Here is a 16,336-nt window from a genome sequence, read left to right on the forward strand (position 1 = left end):
ACACATTTGAATGTACGCATTAAATAGAATCGAATACGAAATACAAATGTATAAAAAGTATAATTATATTGTGACCTATTCCAGTCCATGAGTCCAACGATAATTCTAGTCCAACTAAAGTTCTCATTTATCAACCAAATTACCTAAATATAAGACGCAACAGTAAAGAACTTATAATAATTGTTAGGTAAACAGCTAAACACACATGATTTATGTGAAATGCAATTAATAATGCTTTATTACTCATCTTACACTCGTGCCGTATTAATAACGTAAGAACGAGGCGCCACGATAATTATCGAAGTCTGCAATCTGCATTAATTATAATTATACCAAAAAAAACGGCCAAGTGTAAACACAAATTAATTTTAAATGACTTGATGTAACTACTGGGTTTTCAACGGATACTCATTTGATTTTATAATCATTTTATTGCGTTGTCTTTGGCATGTATTTCATTAATTCTACATTGAAACGAGAACTGTGAAACAGGAAAGTTTTTCTGTTTACTAAATACTCCATAATAATATAGTTTTTGTCGATGCATATGTTTTCAACAACCCATAAGTCTAGTGAGCTATATTATTCCTTGATTATTCCAAATTCAATCGTTCTAACCTTTTACATTCATTGTTCATTAATAATTCAAAAATACATTCTGAATCTGTAAATCTCCTATGAAATCTTCACAGTATAAACTGATACTGAAGATCTAACTCATTCAAATATATATGCGACATAATACATCTCTAAATGGAAACAAACGTTGCGGTTGTTCGTTGTTGGATAAACAGATTGAATACTGATCTACAGTATTATATTAATAGGAATAACACGGCTCCATGTTTAATTATAATTTCAGATGACTGCATCGCATTCATATACTAATGTAAAGTAATGTATATGAATGTCGCTGCAGTGAACGGAATATCAACTCTCTATTTAAATTTCTGTTTACTTTCGTCATACTTCATTCTGCTTCAGAAATATTATATTAAAATATATAAGTACATTAAATCTATATTGATATCAGCTATAACTAGGTGCCTTTTAAAATTTTTGTCGACTTGTACAAAACTATTTTAAACATGGTTCTAGATAAAATCTTCACGTGTAAACAATCTTGCACTTATCACATTATTAATTCAACTAATAAATAATACAGTAGCAGATGGAAGTTTTTAACCGTCATTCTTTAAAATAATTATACATAAGCCGCACTGTAGATATCTCGTTTTAATTGGTTAAGCTCTTGATGGATTACTTTTGTCAAGTTACTTTAGTACTAATTTATCATGTTTTATTCATGCAACAAGAGTCATAATTGCATACGTCATTTACATTCTGTAGTCGCCCACGAAGCTGCGCCGGCGCCGCGTTTGTCAATAACACCGGGTATGCAAATATTACCGGTTTATTAATTAAAATTACGCACTGACACTTTCTCTACCCCCTAAGCTAAGCTTAAGTACGATAAAACCATAGATACGGAGATAGTATAGAAAAAGATATAGTAGAGAGATAAATGAAGGCTAATGCGTTTTCTCTTTACTAGGTCTGTAGTTCGATTTATTAATTAACAAAGAGTACATATCTATATTTTGATCCTAGAATCTACCTTATTCTCTTTCTCCTATATCATATTATCATATGTAGATATGTAAAAGGGTACCTATAGCCTTTTACGCATTTATTGCACGCCTCATAAGCGAAGCGTTGAGGTGGGTACTACTGTCACTTCGCGCAAAACATCTGATTTTTCAAACTTAAGATGTCTTTATGTATCATACATTGCACTTGTAAGATAATACATACACACACATATTAAGAAAAAACACTATTTTTAACGTTCATGATATTTTTGATGTTATTTTTGTTATTTAAATTAGTTAAAAAACAGTTTAAAAAAGTTCTGTCTTGGACGTCCGTGTGTCTGTATGTGCGGATCCTTTTTCTTGTTAACACGATAGCGACCGAAATACTTTACTAATCGAGTCTTTTTTTTCTCTTACGCTTGAGTATGCTCAGGAATAGAACCCTTTCATTTTTCAGGGTCTGATTCGATGTGGTTTAATTGTTATTAAATAAACAAAAATAATAATTAATAAATATTTATTAAAAAAAAATTATGAGGCGTGCACTTTTGGATTTTCCAAATTATTTTTCTCTCTGGGCATAATATTATGTTAATCGCATTTCTTTCCCTTCCCAGTGATATAGGATACATCCTCTACAATGAAATCCGATATAAAGTGGTAAATACCACAATAAAGCCAATTTTTAAGGATGTGGGAAAGTGGGCACAATGATATACAAATTTACGAATCATTACATAATACATTACTTACCTTGTTATTTTATGGACCAATGTTTAACACTAGCCGACCCACGCAAAATTGTTTGCTCTCAAAAGTCAAGAAAATATTTCTATGTAGGTATATTTTCTTCCTTTTTACAGATATATTTTTCATCGATTATTATCTGCTGCTTTTGTTCGTAGCGATGTCGATATTATGTACATTGTACAGCCTTTGATAAATTAAATACACAACAGATTTTATTAGAAGGACGGATGGTAAAACTTTTCTGCCCTATTAATAAAATAAATAAATATTTTCATTCTTAGAATTTTCATATTCTAAGTCTTCTTTGTTGTAAATTCACGCAATAGCCGAAGTATCAAAGCGGTCAGTAGTAATTATAGCTTACAATAATTGCGCAGTACATGCAGAAATATCAACGGTATTATGATAAAATATAATTACAAACGGTATTATAATAAAATTTGATACGACAGCTGGCTCGATCGGTTGCGTGCGAATGACCATTAAAACTGTTATCAGAACCGCGGGCTATAAGAGCTAAATAGTAGTTGTTTATTATGGGCTTACTCTTTGTTTTTCTAATCTATTATACATATAACCTTAACCAAAGAAATAGATCAATTTTATCGTAACTTTGATGGATTATATACATTGTACAATTAATGAAGCGTAACGATCTACAAAATATGATACAACAGAGTTGTTGAGGCACAAAAAATGCATCGATAAGAGAAATCAAGTTACGATAGTCTTACATAAGGCATTACGCGGCTACAATCAGGTAATCAAACTGTGCAATTTATTTGATTGTCAAGCCACGTTAAATTGAAATTTATGACTTGCCTATTTCAAGTAAAAAATAAATTATAGCGTACGTAATAAAATAATTTAAAACGAAGAAAGACTGGTGTTCTTTGGCGGGAAGTAAGTATAGGTACACGCAAAAATAAGGTTTTAATCTGGGGGCACGGCAGTGCCCCCGCCAAGTCGAGCAAAAAAAAAAGCGGCACGGCCGTACCATCCTTTTCTCGAAGCAATTCGGGCCTTTTTCGACCCCCTATAATTCGGTTGTGGATAAAGCAAGAAACCTGAATCTTCAGTAACTAATCCGGCATTGTATAAACACGGAATATTTAAAATTTCAGTCAATTTGAACCAGTAGTTTAAGAATGACAACTTGTTAAAGTTTCTAAATTTTGTCACTCACTGACTCACCGATCATCAAAAGTCCAAGGCACTTCTAGCAGACTTAGAAGCTTCATATTTGGAATACATATAGAGTTTAGTGTCTTAATTATGGGAAAACTTAAATATTTTGTAATTTCGGTCCAGTTTTCCAAATACACCAACTGCATCAATAACTTTGTAATCCCATATAAATATATGGGATTACAAAGTTATTTATGCAGTTGGTGGTTGGTGGTGGTATCAAAAAGAAAGGCTCTACAAAAAGAAGTGAGATCCCATCAAAAACATCCTGTAAAAAACCCAAGTCTCGCAGCTCAGTCTTTCTACCGTCAAAAGTTGTGAGATCCATGTAATACCAAGTCGGTTAATCTATTTAGTGTCTACTTGAAGGACCTTCTGTCTTAAGTTATTACATAAGTTATTATCATGCCAATATTAAAAATATTTAACGTTTTAAACAAATAGATCGACTTGGACATCGCATGAAAACAAAATGAATATTACAATATTATATTAGATTCTTTAGTCTCTCGCGCCTCACGCGATTGAAACTCTCGTTCCTGTTGGTCGCTGGCCCGTCGTGCTGTGTAGTGTGATACATACTAATAATCAAATCAAGCGATGTCCAAGTCGATCTATTTGTTTAAAACGTTAAATATTTTTAATATTGGCATGATAATAACTTATGTAATAACTTAAGACAGAAGGTCCTTCAAGTAGACACTAAATAGATTAACCGACTTGGTATTACATGGATCTCACAACTTTTGACGGTAGAAAGACTGAGCTGCGAGACTTGGGTTTTTTACAGGATGTTTTTGATGGGATTATTATTTACTACTATTCATTTATTCATTTGAAACCCTTGATTATATTAATGACCACATATTCAATAAAAAGCCATGCAAATAGTTAAGAGGTAATAAATTTCACGTAAGGTCAAATGCCAGCCACCTGACGGCCCATCTGATTGCAGCTTGCTACAATGCGGCCATACTTTATTGCCAGCTTTAATTATCGCATTACCGGTTATGTTACTATCTTACAGCTTACGGCTTTTAAATTGTGTAATAAATTCTGCTGAAGTTTTGGAAAAGCGTAAAGTTTATTGCGTCGTTGGAAAACCGAAGTGACTCACTATTAATATAACTACAGTTTTTATTACGTGAAAAGTTATGACATTTACTGGCAGTACGTGTAGAACGATTTTATTATATACCTAAAAACTGGAGCGGAAATTGAAAAACGTTAATAAAATTAGCTGAGACATGTTTATATGATTGACCCGCGTCGAGAAGTGGATAATATCCTTGATAATAGAAACTAGATAAAAGCTTTTCAGAGAGTGCTTAGAGACGAATTCGTAATTTTTACGCTATTTCTAGAGCATTAAAACAATAAACAATTGTGTAACTCGAGGGAGCCTGTAATCTCTCTAAAATAATCAGAGTAAAAACGCACGTTACATTTGAATCAGCGCCAAAACCGTGAAATCATTTCAGTTTCAGAATATAACCATCCGTGACTACACCCGGTGGTATTCGAAATTTGGTATCAAAAAGAGAAACGGAAATATCAAAGGAACATCACAATGTCCCAACATAAAGGATGTGATTCAGCTAAAACACTTCACTTTCGTGATTCACAATCGGCACCCACTTTTATCTTGCACACGTTCCTGCAAAGTAATTTTAATATGAACATATTTTATTTTATTGAAAATGCAGCGGATGTTGCTGAAGATAGCGGTATCAATATAACAGCTCTCTGCACCTAATTCCCACTTTCTCGTTCACAAAGTGTGAAACAATCCACACGCTGTTTTTGTATTTGATTTTACTCTGAATTTATTACCGCTACGTTAACCACAACAACTCAGTGTGCGATTAGTCATCCGCACTGCGTATTATTTTAATTCTACTTACAAGAAAGCGTTTCATTGGTCAGGACAAAGCCAACGCACTGTTTACGAGATTAACGCATCGCAGTTAATTGTCGATGATAAAAACGGGGTCGACGTCGCATCTCAAATGCATTTTGGCGATAAACAATCGCCAAACAGAGAAACTCAATTAAGAAGAGGTTCCGTTATCGGCACAACGAAGGTAAAGGACAAAAAGGACATAGAGACAATCTCGCCTTATGCTCTTATCGCGTCCACTCATTTGTCGGCGACATTCCGGGAATGGCGTCGGCGGATGGCCTAATTGACTTAGTCGCCCACACTATCATACTACCATTAGCGGCCGACGGCTCTAGGAGCCCCTTTTGTTCTCGACTAGTTCCAACAGGTACCACTCGTCACTACCTGTACTCAACAAGGGCAGTTTTTTTGTAAAACAATTTGCAACAAAAAATTTACCTGGATCCTTTGAATGCCATTTTGAGTCACTCGACACACTTTGCTTATCTACATAAATTATTGTTTCATATTCTTAACCAATTATTCCTGTCTGTGCAATCATATTAAAAAATCTAATAGTGTATAATGTATTCAAAATCTTGTGGACAAGATTGATTTTGACACAAAAATCAGTATTTATGTTAAGTTTATTTAAAAGCCTAAACAGCACAATTTTAGAAACAAATTTTGATGAAGTTCCGACTTATGAAGGGTCAAAGAAATATTTCTCAATTGGTTTTATTTAAAATGCCTTGTTTGTGTTCATCAATAAAAAGATGACAATATTGCACGCCTCATAAGCGAAGCGTTGAGGTGGGTACTACTGTCACTTCGCGCAAAACATCTGATTTTTCAAACTTAAAATGTCTTTATGTATCATACATTGCACTTGTAAGATAATACATACACACACATATTAAGAAAAAACACTATTTTTAACGTTCATGATATTTTTGATGTCATTTTTGTTATTTAAACTAGTTAAAAAACAGTTTAAAAAAGTTCTGTCTTGGACGTCCGTGTGTCTGTATGTGCGGATCCTTTTTCTTGTTAACACGATAGCGACCGAAATACTTTACTAATCGAGTCTTTTTTTTTCTCTTACGCTTGAGTATGCTCAGGAATAGAACCCTTTCATTTTTCAGGGTCTGATTCGATGTGGTTTAATTGTTATTAAATAAACAAAAATAATAATTAATAAATATTTATTAAAAAAAAATTATGAGGCGTGCACTTTTGGATTTTCCAAATTATTTTCTTCTATTGTTGATTGCATCGAACAATATTTACTTGTGACTCACGACCTACTTGTCAACGACATTTTTAATGCCACTCCATCAGCCTGTCATTACATTACTTGACATTCCGGAGACACTCATTATTTTAAATGGATTTCGAGAGTTTACTATTCTGAGTGAGTGCTTCTGAACTCAACAATAAGATTAAATATTTCTCCCGAGCCATTAAGGACATGCTTTTAGATATATCAAAATATACCTTCGCTGCTTCAACTTTTAAGATAAAGATGCTTTATATTTCAATTTCTCTGCTTTAATAATCTAAAATTACCTCCCCGAAGCACTTACAGGTTTCCGTTACCTAAAGTAGACATCCGGCGACCTGTAAATTGATCCATGCAGTTATAAATCTCACGGGACTTCGATATGGCTAAAAGCTTCACCGAAGAGGTAAAAATAGGGCTCGCCTAAGTTGAAGTTCGTGTCGCTCGATAAGATTGTAGTTTTTGTAGCGAAGAAGGGACAACTTCCAAAGATAGCGGCGAGCGGTGCCCGAGAGATAATAAAACACTGCGAGAGGTTTGGGTACCTTTGGGATTAGGGGCGTGGAGTCTGTTTAGATAACTACAGCCGCTTATTTGTTTTGGCTGCAGCTTTTGTGATTGTTCCCGCCATCTCGTATTTGGTGTCTAGAGACAAACATAGCACTGATTACACACATTACATAATGTGTTAGTACAACGTCGTGCTCCAAATAACGCTGGATTTCATATTATACAAGTAAGGCTGGCCAGCATCTGTTATCGAATTGAGATTTATGTTTTTCATCTTTCAAACGCACCTGCTGAATTGTAAACAATAAACATATACTTTAGAAGATTTCAAATCTTCACACAAAATTGATAGTACGTATCTATGTTAATGTTCAATGCGAGGCTTTTGTTTCCCACAATAGTACATGCCTCGAAATTATGCATCAACAAATGCTGAAGTGTTTTGGAACAATACTTGTACCACAGCTTGAAGAGGCTTGTTCATTGATATTCAATCTTAGAAGTCTGTTGTTTTTGAGACAAGATTTGATGGATGTGAAAAAAATATTATTAATAAGAGAACTTCTGGTTTAATAGTGAAGTGCAAAATTAATGAAATTTATATTTCACTCCTACAAATTGTACACCAGAAATGCATTTTGTGCGAAATACATTGGAGAATTTGCAGTTAATGGGTCCATACATTTTGAGAGGCTTTATCCCTTACCTTTAGAGGATTATAGAAAGAGAAGATAGTGACGAAACGCAAATTAAACTCTATTCCCATCGTCTAGAGTTCACAATTACTTGTTCCTCACTTTCAAGTATCATAATGACGCTACGGTCGCATGAGCGCGTTGGGACGTTGCAAAACGTTGTATTTGTATAATCAGGTTATAAAAATGAATCTTAAAAGCACGCATTAAGATTCATACTTGTGCGTGAGGATTGATTGTCTAGCGTGAAGTGCACGCGTAGTCCTGGCTGCCGCTGGCGCCGGCGCCGCACTTAAGCGCTATTTTTTCCCGCGGCGTACCACGTTGCTCATAATTTATTCATTAAATCGGTAATTTATTCGTCTTTTATACAGACAGCGCTATTTTCTAGTTTGCGACTATAATCGTTTTTATTATTTTCGAGTCACGATTGGCAGCCGGCGTGGCGTGGGCCGCGCCCTATCACTTTATTGGGCTGTTGCGTGCCCACAAGTATGGGAATCTTTGTGTAATTCCCTTAATAGTCTTAGTCACGCGGGCGTGACCTATTGGACATTGAGAATGACATTTAAATAATCATTACTTTATTAGTTCTATTTCGTATTCACGTTGCCAATTTTACGAACACAACTGTTATAGGAAAAACAAAATACAATCCAACTACATAGGTTTACATTTTTATCAGTTCATATTTGCGTTAAATCACAACAGCCTTGATGTTTCTCTCATTTTAATTTAAACCTTCAATTATTTTGCCGTATTATGTAGATACCATAAATAGCAGGGAAATACTTATTCAAAATACAAATACAAGAGAACCCTAAATAGTTACCAAGAGTTATCTATTGTGGTCGGGCTGTGGTTACACGGAATATAAATAGACTTACGGTTTAGTGCTTTTCGATATGCGTTAAAACCATTACGAGTACTGCGTCCTCGACATGCTCTTCATATATTTTCTTTAGCCGCATGACCTAAATTGTCTTTTTGTACTTATAAACGCTTGTAGATGTCGATTCGATTAGGTTTTGTTTGTTTTGGAGTTCCAGACTAATATGATGCAGAATAAACAACTTGATGATAAGTTCTTATCCATGTGATTATAAATTGCTTCTGTTTTGTGCACAGAACAGTAAAGTAGATAGAAGTGTGATGTGGGCGTGGCCCACGTGTCACTTGTAAGGTAAGATCACCTAACTTGCTCTCAGTTGTGCGCAGAAAAATATTCGAGTCGGTTGTCAGCTGTCAAACCTTTTTTCCGTATTTATTCATTAATTAGGACGTGTTGTTCGGTATAAGAGTGCAAAAATGATAGCAGACGAAATAATATCAGCAATGGAGGCATTTCATACCATCGGTAAGTCTTATTTTTATTTATTTTACATATAATATTTTATGTTATATCTTCGCTTGTAATTTGTCAAAATTGTATACAAATATCTAGTCAAAATGAACCTTAATCCGTAAGAAATTAGTACTATTATAGATTGAACAGCAAACAAGAATTTCTGGAATATTATTGCAATAAACAAACGAATGTCGCTTGAGTGATGCTTGTGGCGCATATCGACAGTATCGATACTTTAGAAAAGACAAACATTATAAATATTAAATTTTATTTTATTTTTCCTTAGCTTTCATTAGTCCAATTTATTTACAGATTTCCCAAAGAGGCTAATTTAAAAGAGAAATGGATAAATGCAACGTGACGAGTTAACTGAATGCCGAACAGCACTAAGCAGTCTAACAAAGGCCATCGATACAGCAAACCTACGGCAGTTCCAAGATTTAAAATAATGCATATTTTCTGTTTGTATTTTGTAAATATAGATTAATACTATTCTATTCAGTTTTTTATTTAATAATAATAATATAAAAAGACGTACTTAGTAGTAATAAACATACTCCAAAATGTGACACATTATACTATACTCGTATAATAGAAAGAAAAAAAAATACACAAAAAATATTTATTTGTGAATTATCGATATCTCGATATCGATAACAAGGCTGACATCCCTCAGGGCATAGCATCAGATAAATATCAAGTTAATGTCATTAATGTTGAGTGACACAAATTTCAACCTTATCTCTATGTGTTGAGGTTCAAAGTTATATCTATCGAAAACTAACGCCCTCTGTTGTGGAGTAGCTGAATGTTTTTCGAATTTGGAATTTCTGTGCAATGAGAAACAAAACAGCTAATATACCTAGAGATGTTATACTAAAATAAACCGTAACATGGTGCGTTAGGGTACATATTGAAATGCTGAATTTATAACCTAAGTCAGTTTTTACTCAAATTAAGCTGTCCAATCAAAGGCATAGTTTACTTGTAGTGTACTGTATAACTATCGGTTTAAATGTGTTGGTTTGGCGACACTGGTTTTCATACTAATTATGACATTATCGCACTTCTATTTGTTTTTATTGTTCTGTGGTTTTGTGATTATGATTTTGGAAAATGTAAAAAGGATAACGTAAATCTTTTATTAAAGAAGACGTCTGTAATTAATTGGTATTCTTCCTACTTTTCGTAAGATACCTCTCCCGGTCTATATTCTTATTATGTTTGTATAATATCAATTATTATACGCTCAGTAGCACATAGTCTGCAAAAATGGATACAAATATGAATTTGTCTTTTTCAGACAAACTGATTAGGTAATACAAGAACTTTTTTTTATTAATCTGTCTACAACCATGTGGTAATAACCTTGTTCAAAAATATAATCCATTTATAAACTGACTGGGATGCCGTCAATAATAGAACATGCTAGAAAGGCGCTGTGAGGGGTAACTCGATAATACTTACCAGCTTATGAAGACCCCTCCTTGGAACTATTTTACTTCTAACTTATGGTACTTTCTATGCATTGGGAAGGAATTGGAAGGTCTATTAGATTGGTTTTGGATATGGTGAGCGGGTTGCGGCGACAGATGTGAATGTAAACCGAAAACGTTAGGTACCGTCAGCAGAAATATTACAGTTTTCGAAAGCAACGTGTTTGTAATAATTTATGTTTTATTTGTACTAATACTATTTAGTTATTAGGTTAAAAAACAGGAATTATTAATATTAATGATTAAAGCACTTGAACTGAAACCTATTTCAACCATAAAATATTTGGAATCAACTGCTAATTAAATTTACGATTCCATTACATACTTTATAATCCAATAAAGCCGTTTAATATTTTATGTAACTCGTCAAACTATTCTGCAGACCGTACCCGCCATCTGCTTATTTATACCGGCGAGTGGATTGTAAATCAGAAGGTTGTTTATACGTTATAATAAACTAAAACAATAATAGCACTCGCTTCTGCCGTGCGTTAGCGGGATGGTTTTTATAGTGGAGGAGCTGGATGCCACTTTTATTCCATAATGTTATATGAGCGATTTTTTCCTAAAAGATCGTATACTATTTGAGAAGAGTCTTGTATTACTGGTTGAAAATACATATAAAAACAGTTATGAGAAAATGTTTAAAATTGTCCAAATCAAACTACCCTCTACAGAGACAGAAATTGAAATCATGTCTTGTTACAGAATGGCTTCTAATGCTACCTACGTAATGCGAAAAGTAAACATTGTATCAAATTAAATAATCAATTATGTTATCTACATGTCAAAATGGCTAATAGCGCCAGGATTTAATTAAAATAATATGTTTTTCGAACATTATCAAGTTAATCTAAATAAATCCCACTGCAATCAACGCCATGGCTGTAATTTCAATTATTTGTAACAATGCAAATTAATACATTTGCATTAACCAATAACTGCTTTATAAATTTATTCTTAGCTAACTCAGAATATCGTGTGTCGTATCAAGTATCAACTATAAGCATGATAGATTTTAAAACCAATTCTGCAATATTTGTATTTATATCTATTTACTACATGAGGTTAACCGCATTATTTAATTTTCAAGGGACAGATTGGTATAATTTAAGCAAGATATTGGATTACACATTATCAAAAATACATTTCTCTATTTAAAAAACTATCATAAGCATGTATTATTAGTATAGGTAAACTAATATCATTTCAATAAAATTATTAATCACAATCTTGAAGCATTTTTCACGTTAGCTCCTGTTCTACAGTCTTAAATATACCATTAGTTATAGAAAATCAGAGCGTGTAAGGATTTCTAAACATCCTGTTTCATTTAAGGATGTTTTAAAAATTTCATCTCACAGTACAGCACCTTTATGTCTATTTATATTTTGAATGGTGTCTGGGATTTCATAATGCATAATATTTTACCTACATTTTTTGTTATTTTCTTTGTAAAAATTATTGACCAATGCGAAGAAATATTAAATCAATTAAACGTTTATTTGTATAAATATTTCACATTTTATATTAACACCATTATTTGGCTATTTACTGATAAAACAATCACTTACTAATACTTTAAAAATGCATAACGATAACCACAAGTCATTGTTTACAGGTAAGCGTCTCGGAGTTGGCAAGAAAACGCATTTTATTGGCAGGCATGTGCAAGACAAATTAGTGTAAATTGCCTAGAAAAATCCGTGAGTAAAGCTTAAAATTTAGCTTCACTAATTACATATTCACATTAGGAAGTGTCTTTTAGTATGCATGTGCTAATTACAATTAATTACATGGTAATTTCTAGTACCAACGTTTAAGAGATCTAAAACCGCTTACACATATCTTTACAGCGTGGTTTGTTTATATGTTAAAACTTAAAACATTTTATTTTTCTGTGCTAAAGTGGGGAACACATGCTGTTAAATCTATACTGTATTATATAACCTCTTACATACAATGTTTGTTGCAAATAAATCGTTGTTGATATTAAATTCTTAATCATTATTTACGCGTTTTCATAGAACATAATTTCAATATCTGTCCTTGAATATATTATGTACATTATAGCTATCTTATGTGTATTGGTACCAGTGGCGGTACGTTCATACAAGCCGAAAAGCCCGGCTTGCCTTAGAAATTCGCTACGAGACAGAAAAATAACTATATTCACGTTTGAATATTCGCGCGCAATGAGCAATTCATAATCTGCTCCGAATTCAATGAAAACTCACCTACAATATAATATAATATAATATGTATAATACGCCTAGCATAAAATAATGACGAATTCGAGTAAACTTTTTAATTTCATCCTTCTTCCTATCGGAATAAGGTCGTACCTTTTATTTGGACGTTACAACCTAAATTGGATGGATAATAAACAGTGCGGTGTCTCGCTTGCACGCGTGGGCTTTTACCGGGCTTTGCGCTCATCTCTTCTAACGTATGAAATTTCGTCGGAGTAGATACATACCTAGCTATAGAACTCTATAGCAATTTCTAAGGGAAAAAATGCCCGGCTTTAACAGTGTGAAGATAGTTACGATTGCGCGAACGAACGTCGTGAATATTATTGTTAAATTATAGTTTGTTTGAGCGGGTGAATATACCGGTGTAATTTAGGTTATGTTTTTCGAATTTTGTTGTAAAATAAGTGTCGCGACAGCAGATTGTGTTGTAAATTGTGGTGGTTTGCTTTGTGCTCAGCGGGGGAAAGGTAAAATCATTAAACTTTACTGAAAAACAATTAATTTCTTCATCAAAACCAACTCCCGATTTGTGCATTACCGAAACTAGTACAAGTCACATAAACGAAATTTTAATTGTAATGTTTACGAACGATTTCATGAATGAGAATTGCTTAGAAGAAACCTTTCCCCAGCTGTTGAAACTTGCACATATTTTGGTAGTTACGATTCCTGCTAGTAAATAGGTACTTAGTAGTTCTTCCACGGATGACGGAGCGTGCTTTCTCATCGTTAAATCGTATTCATAGGTATGTACGTATTAATTATTAAGAAATACGTATAAGTGTTTATTTGGCCAAGAACGCCTTTCTGTATTAGGTAGGTATCAATAATTGCCATAGAAAAGTAGCTGTTAGGTAATTGAATTCTAAAACAAACACCTACTTTCTATAATTCCGATGTTATAAAATCTTTCCTTCAGAAAGATTGGCGTTTTGAATTAGAATATAAAATATGATCTGTACAATTTTATTAATAATATAATGTCATACAGTTTTATATCATTTATCGATTTTAATAATAAACGTCTGACTCAACTGTTTGCGGGCGCGCGTGAAAATTTAAAAGATTTGATTCAGTAGGTATGTAGGTAATATGTTCACGTTTTTTTTATAAATTTTATAACGAACATAATTACACAGTATACCTAGGTAGGTATCTTATTAATGAAAAGGGTACCCATCAAACATTTTGAAAAATTTGGGCTTGCCCAGTCCTTACACCCTAGGCACGCCACTGATTGGTACATCGCAACCGACACATACTTGTCCAGAAGTTTCGATTGAGAAAAAAGACTAAGTATTTTTTTAAATACATATTCTCTGTTCAGAAAATTTGCGTTTCTATAGAAAACAAAGAATCCATACCCCACCGGACATAACCAAAACAGCACATTCTATTAATATTCAAATGCAGGTTTTAACGCAAACAATACGCGAATTTGATAAAAATCTCTTATTAACATAACAATTAACAGGCGTTTTTTCCAAAGCGTTTGCAAAGGACACGCATTGTTTGCAATCGGCGCCGCTCTTGGCGCCGAGCATCCGCTAGTGACGTGCACGGTCGATACAGACATAATAGTCGATGGAAACGTAAACATTGTCGATATTTAGGACATCACCGCTGATATCTGACTATGTTTACAGAACTAAGTGTTTGCGTTATTGCCGAATGTAAATCACGGGTGGGTTGAATTTTAAAATGAACGTATTTATCAATTTGAAGAATAAGTATATGCACAAATTTACATTTTCTGTTATAAACTGTAATAAAATGCAATGTTTAAATCAATTTCGAAGCTGTAAATTCAAGAAATAATAAGTGAAAACATAGACACAAGATATCACCATGCTAACTAGATACGAAGCCATAGTAATGACGCATAAATTAGATGTAAACTAGGAAAATTGCGACAACATAATTGGTTAGGCGCCTAAGTTTAAATGTAACTTACTGGGGATTATTCACTTATCGACATAACGAAGTTTTCGCTTGGCTTGTCGCCTGACGACCCCATTCCTGCCGTGGGCGCCGATTAGCAACTACACTCATCACTGTCTTTCAAGCTAGCGTTAATTGTTTTCGCCAGTGAATGACCTTTTTTGTGCCTAGACAATACGCCATAAATTCTAGACTACACTCTACTAAATAGGCTGCAAATGTTCGCTAGGAATAATGCAAATGAACTCATTGTTGCCATTTCATAATTAGCCATTAAGTTTTAAAATGGCCTGAGAATGGGTACACTTTATTTCATCCGTCATAAACGTGGCGTCGTATTAATCACTAGTTTTATTTCACGGCTCGCATTACATACAACTATATCTGTAATTGTCCGCAACGTTGGCGCCACCGGGCTTTGGCCGTCTGCCACTGCAATAACGTATTGTCCCAACGATTAATTTCGAAATCTTTATTGACACTGCGCCTGCGTAAAGTTAATACGATAATCGTAGAACGTCCGAGGCAACTATAAAACTAGTGCAAATAGCTTAATTACGAATGTGCTTTTACGTATTTATGTTCGAATAAAGTGCTGAGTAAATTGTGTCGTATGTAAATGTTATTTATATGTATTTGAAATACGGATATTGCAACACTTCGATAAAATCTGTATGTAGACAGTGCGGGGTCGTGCATGCACTTGGCTTGACGCCATCGGTGACCTCATTGCGTGCCGTTTTTGGCGCCACCGTCGCGATCCCTATCGCATCGATGACATGCCAAATCGTAAACGAAATTTATCGATTCGCGAACAACACTATTTCTCGTAGATAAACTTATATTAATAAATGCGAATTAATGCATTGGATTCATAGGTCGTGCTTGTGTGAGTCATTTTATGCGCATTATTTGATACGTAGTTAAATACAAATGTAGGGGCAAAGGGCAGTTGTCTTGCTTATAAATCTGTCTGTCCGTCTGTCACTTGGGCTAATGCTAGTTACGTGTTATCTTGGAACATTCGTAAGCAGAGGTTTTGTTATAATGCAGTGTTTACAGGCAATAAAATTATTCACTTTTGTGTTACCAATTAAAAATTTGACCTTTAAAATAGTATGCAATATAAATTCATATGTGTTGTTTAAAGCATAGTGATAGCAAATGTAGGTAATAATCATGTCTTCAGGAAGTCTCCATTTTTCGATTAAATATCACAGGTTTTCCAAGTTATCGAGCAACTAGTGCTATAACTTTAAGTGATTCATTTTATAGAATATTTTAAGTATAAAAACTAGACAGTTAGAAACGACGGCTTGTCTAACGAACTGGTTAACAGTTATAAATTATAATATATATAACCTGTGTACCTCAAGCTTTTTAAATTATTTAGA

The 16,336-nt window shown here is 33.7% G+C and overlaps 1 protein-coding gene and 1 long non-coding RNA gene across 2 annotated transcripts in view; both read left to right on the forward strand.

The window, feature by feature from the left end:
* Positions 1-16,336, forward strand: part of LOC149483375 (BMP and activin membrane-bound inhibitor homolog) — a 61,326-nt gene that overhangs the window by 11,480 nt on the left and 33,510 nt on the right. The gene's annotated exons all lie outside the window — the stretch shown is intronic.
* On the forward strand, positions 6,673-9,747 carry LOC149483376 (uncharacterized). The gene is made up of 2 exons (XR_016316485.1): positions 6,673-9,259; positions 9,563-9,747. It is a non-coding gene; the product is annotated as an uncharacterized LOC149483376 (long non-coding RNA).

Source organism: Colias philodice, chromosome 13, assembly GCF_061535455.1.
Source record: "Colias philodice isolate Cphi_HAF_F1 chromosome 13, ilColPhil1 Martin Lab GWU primary, whole genome shotgun sequence".
NCBI lineage: Eukaryota > Metazoa > Arthropoda > Insecta > Lepidoptera > Pieridae > Colias > Colias philodice.